The sequence below is a fragment of the Pleurodeles waltl genome, chromosome 1_2 (genome assembly GCF_031143425.1).
Source record: "Pleurodeles waltl isolate 20211129_DDA chromosome 1_2, aPleWal1.hap1.20221129, whole genome shotgun sequence".
Taxonomy (NCBI): Eukaryota; Metazoa; Chordata; class Amphibia; order Caudata; family Salamandridae; genus Pleurodeles; species Pleurodeles waltl.
The window spans coordinates 64624534-64638931 of NC_090437.1; the positions used below are offsets into that span (position 1 = coordinate 64624534).

General features: G+C 42.8%; 1 protein-coding gene and 1 non-coding gene across 3 annotated transcripts in view; both read left to right on the forward strand.

The window, feature by feature from the left end:
• Positions 1 to 14398, forward strand: part of HELQ (helicase, POLQ like) — a 449876-nt gene that overhangs the window by 302938 nt on the left and 132540 nt on the right. The gene's annotated exons all lie outside the window — the stretch shown is intronic.
• On the forward strand, positions 3840 to 3955 carry LOC138257502 (U5 spliceosomal RNA). Its single transcript, XR_011198376.1, has one exon. It is a non-coding gene; the product is annotated as a U5 spliceosomal RNA (small nuclear RNA).

A 14398-nucleotide genomic window follows, 5' to 3' on the forward strand; every position in this document is an offset into this window, starting at 1 on the left:
TCAATGATCTGTCCCTTAATCTAATGGGAAGATCCGTACCAAAACACAACATCACACCCATCTTTCCTAAATCATATCACCCAAATATATTGTTGCTGCCAATGGCAACATAGATTCTTGTTAGTCCGAAACAACTTTGAAATTCTAACCTATCTTCAATTCCCTAATACTTCTATGTCAAACTTTCCAAAGGTTTTGGTATTAATGTACGTTATGTTAAATACAGCATTTTCCCACGTATTCTTAAAAGTCACTTCTGACAAAATAGTGGCCAGTGCACCGGAATTCTCCATAATGTGGAAGCAGTTGTCAGTATCTTTCGTTTATTTAGTATTAATATATAAGCCCATGAGTTTTGGGCACAATTCACACAGCCTCACTCTTACGCCTCCGACTCCAACTGCTTCCTGATCTCCCCCTAAACACATTCCATTCCCTAACATTCTTTTGAACTATAAATACATAAGTGCTACACAACAGTTTTCCATTTGTGAATACCCCACTGCTTACTTATCCCCCTCCGCCCCCATACCTCCGCACTCCATCCTGAGGTTCAGGTTGCCAATCAAGATTCACAAAGGAGAAGGTGTCCTAGGGGGACACTTTCCACTTTGTGAATGAGTTACTACCGCCTTTGAGGTGTCTCTAACTAACTGATCAATTGATCAATGGTTTGTGATTCCATAGCCCCTTTCATGCCCATTTCTAAATGTATTTTGGAATCAATTGCAAAACCCATTTTGCTAGATGGACAGTTCTGACTCACAATAGGTTTGTACATTATACATAACACTTTGCTTCCTCAAACCCTGTATTTTGTGAATTCTTTGTGCAAATGTCTTTAATACGTCAGGCCCTTTGTTAGATAAATATGGAATTCTACAAAAATATTTGCACAAATACGTTTTACTTGGATGACAAAAGGCACAGTCCACAGGAATAAATGTGATATCCTGCTCTTTCGATTTAGGATCTTTTCTGCTCAACTTATAGCTATTTGACAACTTCTTAAAAACAAGAAGGGTGGTGAATTCCATCAGTTGACTTGGAGATAGGTTGTTTCACTTTGCCTCCTCCTTCCAAACTCTCTGGTAATCTTGGTTTTCCCCTTTATCTCCTTTTCAGTTCACTGGAAATTTCTAAATGCAATCATATTTCCTCAGTTCGATTATGAATACTCCAGAATTGACACTGATTTTACATATTGCCACATAAACCATTTTAGGATTGGACATCTTTCCCATCCCACTCTCCCTCTTCTTTAATTAACTCCTTAAGAAATGGATGAAGTGCCTTGGCAATTATAAGGACTTGTAAGAGCTCTGCAGGGAAGTGCCATAGTGCTGTCTCCATTGCTGCTTTTGTGGGTGATCTGGGGCCTTATGTTGTGCCCCCTTCAGTACAGAGCTGTTAATGTGTACTTCATATCTGTACTTCTGTAAGGCAGAAAAGGAAGTAATTATTTAATTTAATATAAGATACCTGGTGCCGTCTTTCACTCAGCGATTGTAAATAAATATTTCTGTATTTCGTACATTGTGACTTATGTAGCCTCATGTAGATCCTGATTTTATAGATATTCAGATTAGAAAACTGAGGAACATGTAGACAATGATTTGCCATGTTCCACATAGTAAAGCCAAAATTCCAAATCTACATTTTCTGGTTTCAAACTCAACAGGAAAACCATTAAAATAACTCTTTGAACGTGGCTGTACAGACGCTTTTTGTTCAAATTTTTTAGGCATACCTATGAACCTTAGCTACACATATCATTTTAGAGGGCTCATTAATCTGCTGAGGTATCTCTTTGTTAGGTCTTGCCTGATACAGCACATCCGCTGTCACTTGTGAGATTTTTTTGCTACTGAAAAAACTAAAGGCTTGCAGCCCACCAATTGATTGGGTTCATCATCTCTTATTTGCTGGCTTCTGATTGGTAAGCAAAAGCTGGTTTTAGATTCGCTGCGTTTGATTGTTCCCTCCGTGGAGTACGGACCAGGTACTGCTTGCTTGAGATCTTGATAGGTGTCCTTCCGCTGTTGTTGGTGCTGGGATTTGAGGTACTTTCCCTCAGCCCTCTACTGCACTGCTGTTGCTTGTACTCCGCACCCACCCACGTTGTTGCTTGCCCATTGTTGGTTATTCCCTCTCCCAGTTCAAGCTGTGAAACGGTCGAGATTTTAAACCTCATCGTGTAGGTTAGGAAAATCACATGCCCGAATTGATTAATTTGGCTATAAACACTGCGGAGACTATGAAATGTTCTGCTGTTAGTAAGTTGTGCCATTGGCCTTGTGCGTCTGACTCCAATTGTTAAATTAATGTTTTATCTATTCCATTGTGCAACAAGCCATTAATGTACGTGTTTGAAACATCTGTTCGTGCTGCAGCCATTTGATTTAATACCTGGCTTTTGTAAGGCCTATATCATCTGTGCCACTGGTTTAACATTTCAAACGTGTTTATTTCATTTCTGTAACCAATATACATCAGAGCTTTGTGAAGGTGTGCACCGAGAGTGAAAATTGCAGCCTTCCCAAAAGGCCATATTTTGAGTGTTGTTCTCTGTACTCAAAAGGACATGTTATAGAGGCTTTTCGAATAATCTGGGATTTTGTGTACCTAGTACGCAGGCAGTCTGCCAGGAACGTTCTGAGGCTGTTGTCACTTGCTAATTTAATGTAAAGTATGACAAAACATGGATTAATGCAAATCATTTGTTTTTTAATAGCTCGTTGTCTAGTGCCCGTTTCTCCCTTTGTGATGGTGTGAGGAAGGCAGCCGCTAATATAGAAAACTAACCTGAACTATTTATAGCTTTAGTGGAGGGCTAGGAACTCTGCAGCTGTGCAATAGCAAGCATTCGCAAAGTCAGTAACTCTCACATATGGGAGATTTATGGGTTTTGTTAATTTTATTTTAGTCCTGTTCCACCTCATGGCGCTTTATTAAGTCGAGCGCGCACTGGCCTGTTGTAATTTATCTGTGGGCTTTTGACCATGCCCACTGTACGTCCACCACGTTTACTCGTTCGTGGGCTTGCCTTTCAAAAATCCTTTTTTTTTTTTTTTAAATCATTGGTAAATGCTTTACGTTTGTCCCTCCTTGGGGCAGTTTTGCTACTGACTTGGCCATTGATCCTGTTACATGGAAAATTGCACTTCTGCCGATATGTTTGACGCCGAGCAAACTTCTTTTTCATTTTGTGTCTCTACTTCTTGCATAAGCTCATGGTGGCCGTGTCGCTTTGAATCTGCTCGCTTATGTCAACTGTTTTCCTTTTCTTTTTCAATTTATGTGGCAAGAAAAGTCCAGTTAGGAATTTACAACTCTAATAGCTCTAACTCAATCCTCTTTGCCAATACTTGTTTTGTTACAGCAGCTAATGCAGCCTTATAGGCTTCAAGTACAAAACACAATGGCTCATTCATTGTCTCGGAAAGAATAGCAACGAGCCAGTGAGTATGCTTTGATGTGGGCATATGAAAATCCTCTTTTTTGACTGCCACTGGTCCTCACAAAGCCCGTGTGAGGCACCATTAAAAATGTGCAGAGTTAAAGGAGCCAACATTACGACTTGAGCAGGGAAACTATTGCGGTGCAGCCTTTCTTGGCACATGACCCACTATTTATTTATCCATAATTCCGTGTCATTTCTGAGTCTTCCTGTTATTTCTTTTTGTGGCAACAAGTGTTTTATCAATGCACCAGATTACAACAATTATTATAAACTAGTTATATTTTAAAGGGTTTTCTAAGATGAACTTAGTAAACTAAATCACCCTGACAATCTGGAATGGTGTTACCTGGCGCCACAGAAGGTGGCAGTGAAATGTATACTCTGGCTTCTCTTCAAACCAAATAAATCTTTCGCCTTTTACTAAAGATTTCCATGAAGAGGAACATTTAAGAGCTTCACTCAATTTTTGAAAGCCCTGCCAAGTGCAGGGTTACCCTTGTGTAGCAACTATATAGTAGAAATATTGATTATTTGCTAGTTTCTCAGGTACCAGTACATAATTTTTCTCCTTTGTCATTGATTATTGAGATTTTATTAAAATCTCCTCTGTGACTTAATTGTCAAGTTGTTTTAAAGTATACATTTACAAATTTATATATATATATATATATATATATATATATGTATATATATATATATATATATATACATATAAAAAGTATATTTATATCATGCCAGGTTCAACTCCAGCACAATTAACCTCCTGGGAAAATTTCTTAATCAACCCTTGCCTAAAGCCACAATCAATAGCAAAGCCAATAGGTCTTACTTATGCAAGATCTATTGGCTTTGTCTATGCTATTTCTTAGCCATGTACAGCAGTGTGGCTGCAATGCGACAGGGCTCAAAGGGAAAAACAAAGTGCTATGGTGTGGTTAGCTCTCGCTCCATTATAGCGCTTTATTTTATTTTGAACCATGTTGCAAAACAGCAGCGCAGCTGTACAATATGGCATAAAAGATTGACGAAGCCAATAGATCTCACATGGGTTAGACCTATTTGCTTTATCAATGCTTTGGACATGTCTAATTTATTCATTAGGTCGAGCGTACAAGCGCTTTAACATGTTGTAATCTATCTGTGGACTTTTACCACGGCCACCGCACACCCATCGCTATCACCTGTGCATGAGCTTGCCTTTGGTAAATGCTTTATGTTTGTCCCTCCTGTTTTGTTACTTCCTTGGACACCGACCCTGTTACATGGATAATTGCATGTTTGCCGATACGTTCGAATGCGAGCAAACTTCTTTTTCCTTTTGTCTCCCCTTTGGGATCCTGCTCATGGTGGCTGTGGCACTTTGAATCGGCTCGCTTTTGTCAATTGTTTTACTTTTCATTTTCAATTTATGTGGCAAGAAAAGTCAAGTTTGGAATTTACAACTGTAAATTCGACTTGGCAAGTGTACCCACTTGCCAGGCCTAAACCTTCCCTTTTCTTACATGTAAGGCACCCCTAAGTAGCCCCAAGGGCAGGGCACAGTGTATGGCTAAGGTAGGACTTATAGTAATGTGTTTTATATGTCCTGACAATGAAATGTTGCTAAATTCTTTTTTCACTGTTGCAAGGCCTGTCCCTGTCATAGGTTAACACGGGGGCTACCTTTAAATCTGACTAAAGTGTAGATTCCCTTTGCCTGGAGAAGAGCTGAGGAAGAAGAGCTGCCCTGCCTGTGCTTTGTGGAGCTATCCTGCAGTTGCTGCTTCTGCCAGAGTAAGAGGGCAGTGACTGGTCTTTGTGTGCCTTCCATCTTGTGAAGATCTCCAAGGGCATGATTTAGAGCTTGCCTTCTGTTGTTTGAAGTCTCAGGGACAGCAAAGACTTCTCTCTGCCAGCACCTGGAGCCTTTGTACAGACTCCTACTCTGTCAAGTGGTGCCCATACAGTTCCTGGGACTCTGAAAGGAGAAGCTGGCAGCCTAAGAGGAAGAAATCCACGCACAGAACGCTGTGCAGGGAAAAAATCGGCGCAACTCCGATCTGCGGCTGGAAAATTGACGCGCCGCCGGCTTCGTGGCTGAAAATCGATGCTCTCCTGCACGCGAACCGAAGATTGCTGCCCGGGCTGGAGAAACGACGCACAGCATCGCTGACAGAGGCTGGTGAGATCGCAATCCGCACTGCGTGGTTTTCGGATCCTCGTGTGGCTGGATTTCCGACGCAAGTACCGCTGGGCGTGTAAAAATAATGCGAGGCCTGCCAGGACCCCAGAGTGCTGACCAGATCGACGCGTCGCTGTCCTGCGGAGAGAGGAGACAACACGCCCGACCTGCCAAAAGGAGAAACGACGCAAGGTCTCATTCGTGAATTAAATCAATACATCGCAAGCCCATTCTGACGCACACTCGCCCGTGCGGGGTTATTTTTGACGCACCCAAGGTACAGTTTCACGCTAACAGTGTTAGTGTGTGTTAAGAATTACATGAAGACTCTTTGCATTTTTAGTGATAACTTGACTTGTGAACTGGGGATTTATGTTGTTTTGGTCTTGTTTTGTTTAGATGAATATTCCCTTTTTTTCTAAACCTGTGTTGTCATTTTGTAGTGTTTTCATTACGTTACTGTGTGTGTTGGTACAAATACTTTACACCTAGCACTCTGAAGTTAAGCCTACTGCTCATGCTAAGCTACCAAGGGGGTAAGTAGGGTTTAGCTGAGGGTGATTCTCTTTTACCCTGACTAGAGTGAGGGTCCTTGCTTGGACAGGGGGTAACCTGACTGCCAACCAGAGATCCCATTTCTAACAGGTAGCTATCTGGGAGAATTGGAGATCAGAGGCCTCTGGTCTCCAGTGGGGTTCCAGCTTCATATCAACCTTATGAAGATGATGACCGTTAGCTTGGCGCGAACAGCCTTACTGCCATCCATCAAAAGGAGGATGTTGCAGGTGCTCATGGGCAACACCACTGCCATGTGCTACTCCATCAAACATTGTGGGGGGGGGGATCAGGGACACTGTCAGGAGGCTTTGCACCTCTGGACATGGCTGTACCATCAAGACATTTTCCTGGCGGAGAACCACCTGGCAGAATCTTTGAATGCCAGGGCAGATGAGCTCAGCTGTCGATGCCTAGCAGATGACGAATGGCAGCTAGACCTGGAGGTGGCGTGCGGTCTCTTCTGTCACTGGGAAGAACCTTGGCTCGATCTGTTCACCACTGCCGAGAAATTGCAGTGTCAGCACTTCTGCTCATTTGTGTTTCCAAGAGGTCTCTCACTCAGAGACTTGTTCCCCCTTGAGTGGAACTCGGTGCTCCTGTATGCCTTGCCACCGATACCACTCCTATCCCGAAGTCTCGAGAAGGCCAAGATAGACCTACATCCAAGTCGTCCTAGTGACTCCAGCTTGGGCATGGAAAGTATGGTATCCAGGACTCTTGCGCTTGAGCATACATCCTCCAATCAGACAGTTGAAGATCTTCGACCTTCCTCCGAAGGTGATTGATGTAATCTTTGCAGTCAGGGGTCCCTCAACGAAAACTATATACTCCTGTTGTTGGGGAAAATTTGTGGCATGGTGCAGCCCATGCCAGGTTGACCCCCTCCAGGCCAAATTCTCTAGTGTTCGGTTATTTGCTTTGTCCCCTGCCTGCCAAGGCTTTGGGCACAGTTAAGAATTATCTTTCACCCTCTTACTTTTGCCTCAATCAGCCATCATAGTTTAAGTCACCTGTTATGATGCAACTTAAGAAAGGTATTCCACATATGAGTCCCCCTTCTCCTTTTGTCATGCCCTAACAGGACATTAATTTGGTCCTGACTTGTTTGAAATGGGGTCTCTGAGTGGCAGTCAGTTGGCACTCTGTCCAAGCAGGGAGCCTCGCTCTAGTCAGGGTATGGGAGTTACGCTCCTAAGACAACCCCTGCTCACCCTCATGGTAGCTTGGCACAAGCAGTCAGGCTTATCTCAAAGGCAATATGTATAGTATCTGTACTAACGCATCCAGTAATACAGTGAAAACACTACAAAATGGGCACCTCACCAGTTTAGAAAATTAGGCAATATTTATCTAAAGCAAACAAGACGAGACCGACAAAAATACAACGTACACAAATAAAGTTATGAATTTACAAAATAAGAGACTTACTCTATCGGAAACAATGGAAACGTTGTTTTTACACAAAGTACCTGGTTTGTGTCTAAAATAAATAAATCTGCACGGGCAAGCGTGCATCAGAAAAGTCAGTGATGCGTCCATCCCTTACTCCCAAGTGAGGCCGTACATCGTTTCTTTTCCAGTCGGGTAGGCGATGCATCATTTTTCTGTCCTTCAAGAGTGCGGTGCATTGATTTCTGCACACGGCACCTCGAATCCGCACAGGTTCATTATGACTTTGACGCCCAGCGACGATGCTTGAGAAATCCGGCCGCACGATGATGGACAAATGCACTTCGTGGGTTTAGCTTCGTTTTCAGCAGCCACAAGTGGGTGTTGAGTTGTTTCTCCAGCCGCGATGCAGGTAATGCGTTGAAATCAGCTGCAAGGCGGGTGGCGCGTCATTTTTACAGCCGCGTTGCAGGTTGTGCATCAAATTATTCCCTGCATGGCTCCCTGTGCGTGGATTTCCGTCCTTGTTCAAACAGTTTCACTTTTCAAGAGCCCAGGAACTGAATAGGGCTCCAATTGGTAGGGCAGGAGTCTCAGTGGAGAGTCCAAATGCTGGCAGAGGATGTCTTTGATGGTCTTGAGACTTCAAAACAGGAGGCAAGCTCAGTCCAGGCTCTTGGAGATTCTTCACAAGCAGGAATATACCACAAAGTCCAGTCTTTGTCCCTTTCCTCAGGCAGAAGCAGCAACTGCAGGAGAGCCCAACAAAGCACAGTCATAGGCAGGGTCAGCACTTCTCCTCAGCTCTTCAGCTCTTCTCCTTAGCTCTTCAGCTCTTCTCCTTGGCAGAGGTTCCTCTTGGTTCCAGAAGTAAATCTAAAAATGTGGGGCATTGGATCCTCTACTTATACCCCTTTTTCCATTGAAGTAGGCAGACTTCAAAGGAAAGTCTCTATTGTTCACAAGATCCTGCCTTTCCCAGACCTGGCTGCAGACACACACCAGGGGGATTGGAGACTGCATTGTGTGAGGGCAGGCACAGCCCATTCAGGTGTAAGTGACCACTCTCCTCCCCCTCCCCCCCCCCACTGTTGCCCAGATGGCTCATCAGGATATGCCGGCTACACCCCAGCTCCCTTTGTGTCACTGTCTAGTGGAGATTCACAAACAGCCCAACCGTCAGTCTGACCCTGATGGGGCATACACAAGCAGGCAGAGTCACAGAATGGTTTAAAGAAGAAAATGCCCACTTTCTAAAAGTGGCACTTTCAAACAGACAATTTAAAGACCAACTTTACCAAAATATAAATTTTTAAATGTGAGTTGAGAGACCCCGAACTCCAAATCTCTGTCTGCTCTCAAAGGGAAACTCCACTTTAATGTTATTTAAACGCAGCCCCCATGTTAATCTATGAGAGAGATAGGCCTGGCAACAGTTAACACCGAATTTGGAAGTATTTCACTGTTAGGACATGTAAAACATATCCGTACATGTGCCACCTTTAACATGCACTGCACCCTGCCTGTGGGGCTACCTAGGGTCTACCTTAAGGCTGCCTCGCATGTATAAAATGGGAAGGTTTGGGCCTCGCGAGTGAGTGCACTTGCCAGGTCGAATTGGCAGTTTAAAACTGCACATACAGACACTGCAGTGACAGGTCTCAGCCGTGCTTACAGGGCTACTAATGAGGGTGGCACAACCAGTGCTGCAGGTCCACTGGTAGCATTTGGTTTACAGGCCCTGGGCACCTCTAGTGCACTTTACGAGCGACTTACTAGTAAACCAAATATGGCAATCATGGAAAAGCCAATTACACATACAGTTCACACAGGAGTACTTCCACTTTAGCACTGGTCAGCAGTGGTAAAGTGCACAGAGTACCAAAAACAGCAAAATCTAAGTCCAGCACACAGTCACCAAGAATGCCAAGTCGAGCATGACTTATCTGATGTACACTACATTCAGCTTGCTTCACAGCTGTCCCTTACGGCTCCTCACCGTCAAAACTGTGTTCCTCTTTGCCATCACCTTGGCACAGCGAGTGAGTGAGCTTTAAGCTTTTGTGGTAATTTACCATACACTACCTTCTTCCCATACAAACTGGTTCTGCTGACTTGGTCATCCTTCCTGCTGAAATTTGTGACATCCTTCCACATCAGTCAAACCACCGCTCTGCCGGCGTTCTGTGCTCTGCCTTTGAGGGGGAGAGACTCCATCATTTGGACTCAGAGAGAGTGCTGAGCTTCTAATAGATCGTACTTAAGACCACCAGGTGGACGATCAGCTCTTTGTGAGGATCCTGTGGAGCAAAAAAAGCCAAGGCAGTGCAAAAGAAACCAATCCCCCACTGATTCATGCTCTGCATCAATGGCCAAAAAGCAGCCTCCAGAAGGACTGGATGCTCATTCTTACCAGGGCCAAAACTGCTAGCAATATAGCATGCAGAGTCCATGTCCTGGACATATGCCAGGCAGCCATGTGAGTGTCCTTTCATATGTTGATGAGAAACTACTGTCTAGAAAATCAGATTTGCCAGGCAGGCCGTATTACCCCCTTACTCCTGCAGGACTTCCTGGTTTGAGTCTACTCATAGACCCACCTCCAAATAGGTACTGCTTTGGTATCTGGTGAAAATGTGAGCAATCTGTAGCTAGCGGTACCTGTTGGAAGAATAAGTTAATAAAGTTCTTTAACCCCCTTTGTGGTGAAGACTGTTTAGCCGCAGATCACTCCCATATCTTCCCGTCCTCCCTGTTCTGTGATTGAAATATATACATTAAGATCCCAAGTCTAGGAATTTGTATTAAGCCTATAGTTTTGTTGTTGAGGCCATGTGTCTGGGGGCGCAGACAGTCTCAAACAACTGATGTAAGCACATAGAAGTGGTGCCTATATAGGCCCTCCACAACTTTGCCTGGAGCGGAACTGCTCAGTATGGGATACTGAGTCTGATCCCACACAGTGTGATAGTTGTCGGCCTAACCCTTCTGGCTAACTGGCAGCACCTCACCCAATACCAAAGGTAGGAGTGATATCTGGCAGCCTATCACATGACACTCAGACTCCTCCGGGAAGTTGTGGTGGAACAGATTGTACCCCTTTCTCTCAGTGATACAAGTCTCATACATGGAAAGACAAAACAGAAGCAGGATCTTGGTTCAACTGGATTTATTGAAGCAACTGAGTTATATGTAAAAAGGCATCAATTGCAATTATTAGGATAATGAAACACAGAGTTATTACAGCAGTGACTAGTAAAGTGAAACATAAGAAGAGTACCACCATATTGTCACAACAGTGTGTCTAACTTCCCTACCTACACTACTAATTTTCTACATGAGAGCCAGTGGCAATGGTAGCCCTAATCCGCTCTTCTGGTCCCGGGAAAGAAGACTCATACCTGCGTTCAGAGGTGAACAAGAGGTTTGTTAGTCTGCTGGGAGTCCTACCACGTAGACGAAGAGGAGCCAAAGAGTTTCACCAGAAACTGCGACGAAGTGCAGCATGAGATGGCAAACTGGCTGGAATGTCCCCTCTAAGATAGTGTGGGCATTGTGATGTTTTATAAAAACATAACTGTTGTTCCTTGACAGCACATATTTTCTGTTAGAGTAGACAATGTACTCTTGGACCGGCAGTACCCAGTAAATATGTACAACCTTGGGGTAAGCACAGGATACAAATGTTGCATAAAAAAATGAACAAATTCTGTGTTGAAGGGCAACTGATAAAAATAATTAAAAACACCTCCACTAAAATGAAGCTTTGCAAAAATAATAAAAAGAATAAAAGCGAAATGTAACTAGGTAAGAGAGCACAGGCCTCAGGCCAAAAGCTAAATAATGGGCCTGTGTAAATGCTAAAATAACCCTACAACAGAGAGGTAACTGTCACAACGGTGACGGAAATCCTGCCTCGCAAAATCGAATCCCCCTAGGAAACAGTGGGATTTAGATTTCGGCACCCAGGATATCTGTCACTGTTACTCTGGAGTTACTCCTCTGCCAAAGTCTAAATCAGGTCCATAGTCTTATTAGCCACCCCCTCTGCTTCTAAATAGCCTCAGGTTAAGTTGACTCTGCTTATAACGCCTGGTCACTTGACAGCACCCCAGTGACAAGCTAGGTTTGTTTTTCCTATCTATTTGGGTGGAAGGTTTGGGCATTTTGAGGCATACTGGATGCTTTTAGTCTACACATAGATTCTCTATATGGGTGTCCTTTCATAGAAACTCTAATTCCATTTGTAACAGAATGTATAAAGCTCCTATTTTAGGGTTTGTGAAGAAGTTTATGCAATTAGTAGCACCAAATCGGACATATCGAACCAGGTGACTGAATTAGAGCTGCAAAATATCCACTTCAACATTACAATTAGGTGCACACACACATGCTTCTTGTCATGTGTGGTTGATATAAAGAACTGTTGTTTCGAAGTGTTCTCATTTGGATTGAGATATGTTCTCATGTTCATAATCAGCTAATCTGTGGTAGCAGTTTGTCATTTATCCTAATTAAATCTAAACAAGAACAGATTTGCCATCCAGATCTTTTGCATCTTTGTTGCACTACATTCAGTGACACCTTTCACTCCAAATTCTCTGAGAACACAGACACATGTTTTCATTTTAACCTGTCTTTCCTGAATTTATTAGCTTAGCCCCTATAATGTGAAAAATTGAATTTGTCTCCACAATGTTTGTATAATCTATAAACATATAGCCTTCAATCTGTGAGAGTCTGCCACCTCCATTATTGTTGCAAACAACCACATAAACTCTGTTGTGACATATCTCTTACCACTATCAAGAACAGTTTTACAGGACTCCTCTTAAACATTCTACCATACACTGATTGGTTTGTTTTGAAAGTTATCTTTTCATGTTTGTTTCCATCAAGTCCAACAAAATTAGGGAAAGAACCCTCCAGTCCCACCACTATAGCTTAGTGTAGTTCTGTACGATGTGAACAACCTTTCAACCAGTCATAACCCAGCTGATTGGGAATGCACAGTTCCATTTGGCAAAAAACAGTCTTTCTCTAAGAAAAGTGCGTACAGTGGTGATCTAGTCATTGTCCACTATACACAGTACTATGATTTGTGTTTTTTTAATCCTGAATGTCAATGTATGTGCTGCTTGTAAACCCTTTATTCCACTGCAAGCTAAAGTACATTTTATATGCTGTTGATTATTATTGTGATATGTTTTATTGCCACTGCGTTGCATATGACGCAAAGAGTTTCTTGTTTATACAATGACATTTTTCTGAGTATTTGCTATGAAAAAGAATAGTACCTATGTACCACTGCTTGCGAAACTAAGATCCAGCTGCTCTTTGAAGGCAAAAGAGGGCAGACATTGTCCTAGTATTCAGTGACCATTCAGGACCCTTTTCCAGAAAGATTTATCACGATACTGTAGGTGTTTATATCATCCTCTGGATGGTGCCGTGTCAGGCCTGAATGACCTCAGGTTAATCCATCGTTATTGTTCCATGATAGGATTGACTGGACATTTTAGCACTTAGCATAGAATTTCTCTTGGTTTGTGTCTTCCTTCTGGGGGGGCTCTGTGGTAACCTTGGTGATGGAGGTGTAGACTTTGTCGGGACTAACCTTCATGTAGAAGTGATTTACACTGATCTGAGATGTATGCCTCATATCTCTGCTTAGTACCAAAGTCAACAATGCCTTCAAGGTTTGTTTCTAAGATTCTTCCCTGAAGCATTTTCCCAAATTATACTTGATAGCTTCCTTTGCATTTGTTGGTGTTCAAAAAGTATCTACAAGTGCATCGTAGACCTTTAAGTGCAATCTATGTTGGGGGGTTCTGGCCCTCAGGGCCCTGGCCAAATGGGCGACATGTGATGCTCACTGTCATATTTTTGAGATCACACTCTGTAGATCCCCTAAGCCAAACAAGGATACGTACCTTTTTCTGAGAAATGAGAAGTGGTAGGTTTCCTGCACTCCTTTTCTAGCGAGTTATGCTCTGTTATACAAGGAATGCTGTGCTGGGAGGCAGGCAGTCCTGCCAGGGAATCATTGTCCTGCGGGTGGTGATAATATGAAACCCTGCCCTTGTACCACCAAATGCCTACACACATACAGTGATTGGCAATTTAAAGTCAAATTACTATTTTTTGTAATATTAACCTACAAATGAGGAGTATGAAAATTACTTAGGCTATTTCAAACAACCCAGCAGATAATATGTAAATCAGGGCAAATGTTAAATAGACCCCCAAAGATTTTTTATCTCACATTCTTTAACTGTTAGTCTGTTCCCTATCCAAAATGTCTAAAATTGTATCATCCAATTTATATGGCTGGATTAGTTTACTAAACTTAAACTATTTAAGCCCATGTATCATTTCCCAAAGTAGTTTGTTGTCTTGTGCAGTTAGATCTCGGTCATTCAGAATATCCCCTCTGTAACTGGGCCATAGGTAAAACTCATCCCTAGCACCAGTACCAGATATAACTTTATCCTCAATGATGTCCTAAGGATCAAGGAGAGGGGGTCACTCACGGTTGAAGTCTGCTTTTATTTTTTATTTTTGTAAACAACATTTTATTAGTGAGTTTGCATCTTCATTACAATCTGCGTTGCAAGTTCACCATTAAATGGCATCTTTAGCATAATTGACTTGTAACAGGTGTAAGTCAAATCTACCCCTGAAATTCCAACATTCATTATTCCCTTCCTTCACCTTTATCCCTCCCTTTCTCGTTTCTGAGTAAATTTCTGTGTATTTACATGGAATTCCCATCATGGTGTAGTTGCTTTCTCTATTAGGTGTGGCAATGGCATTCTGGATGTTCT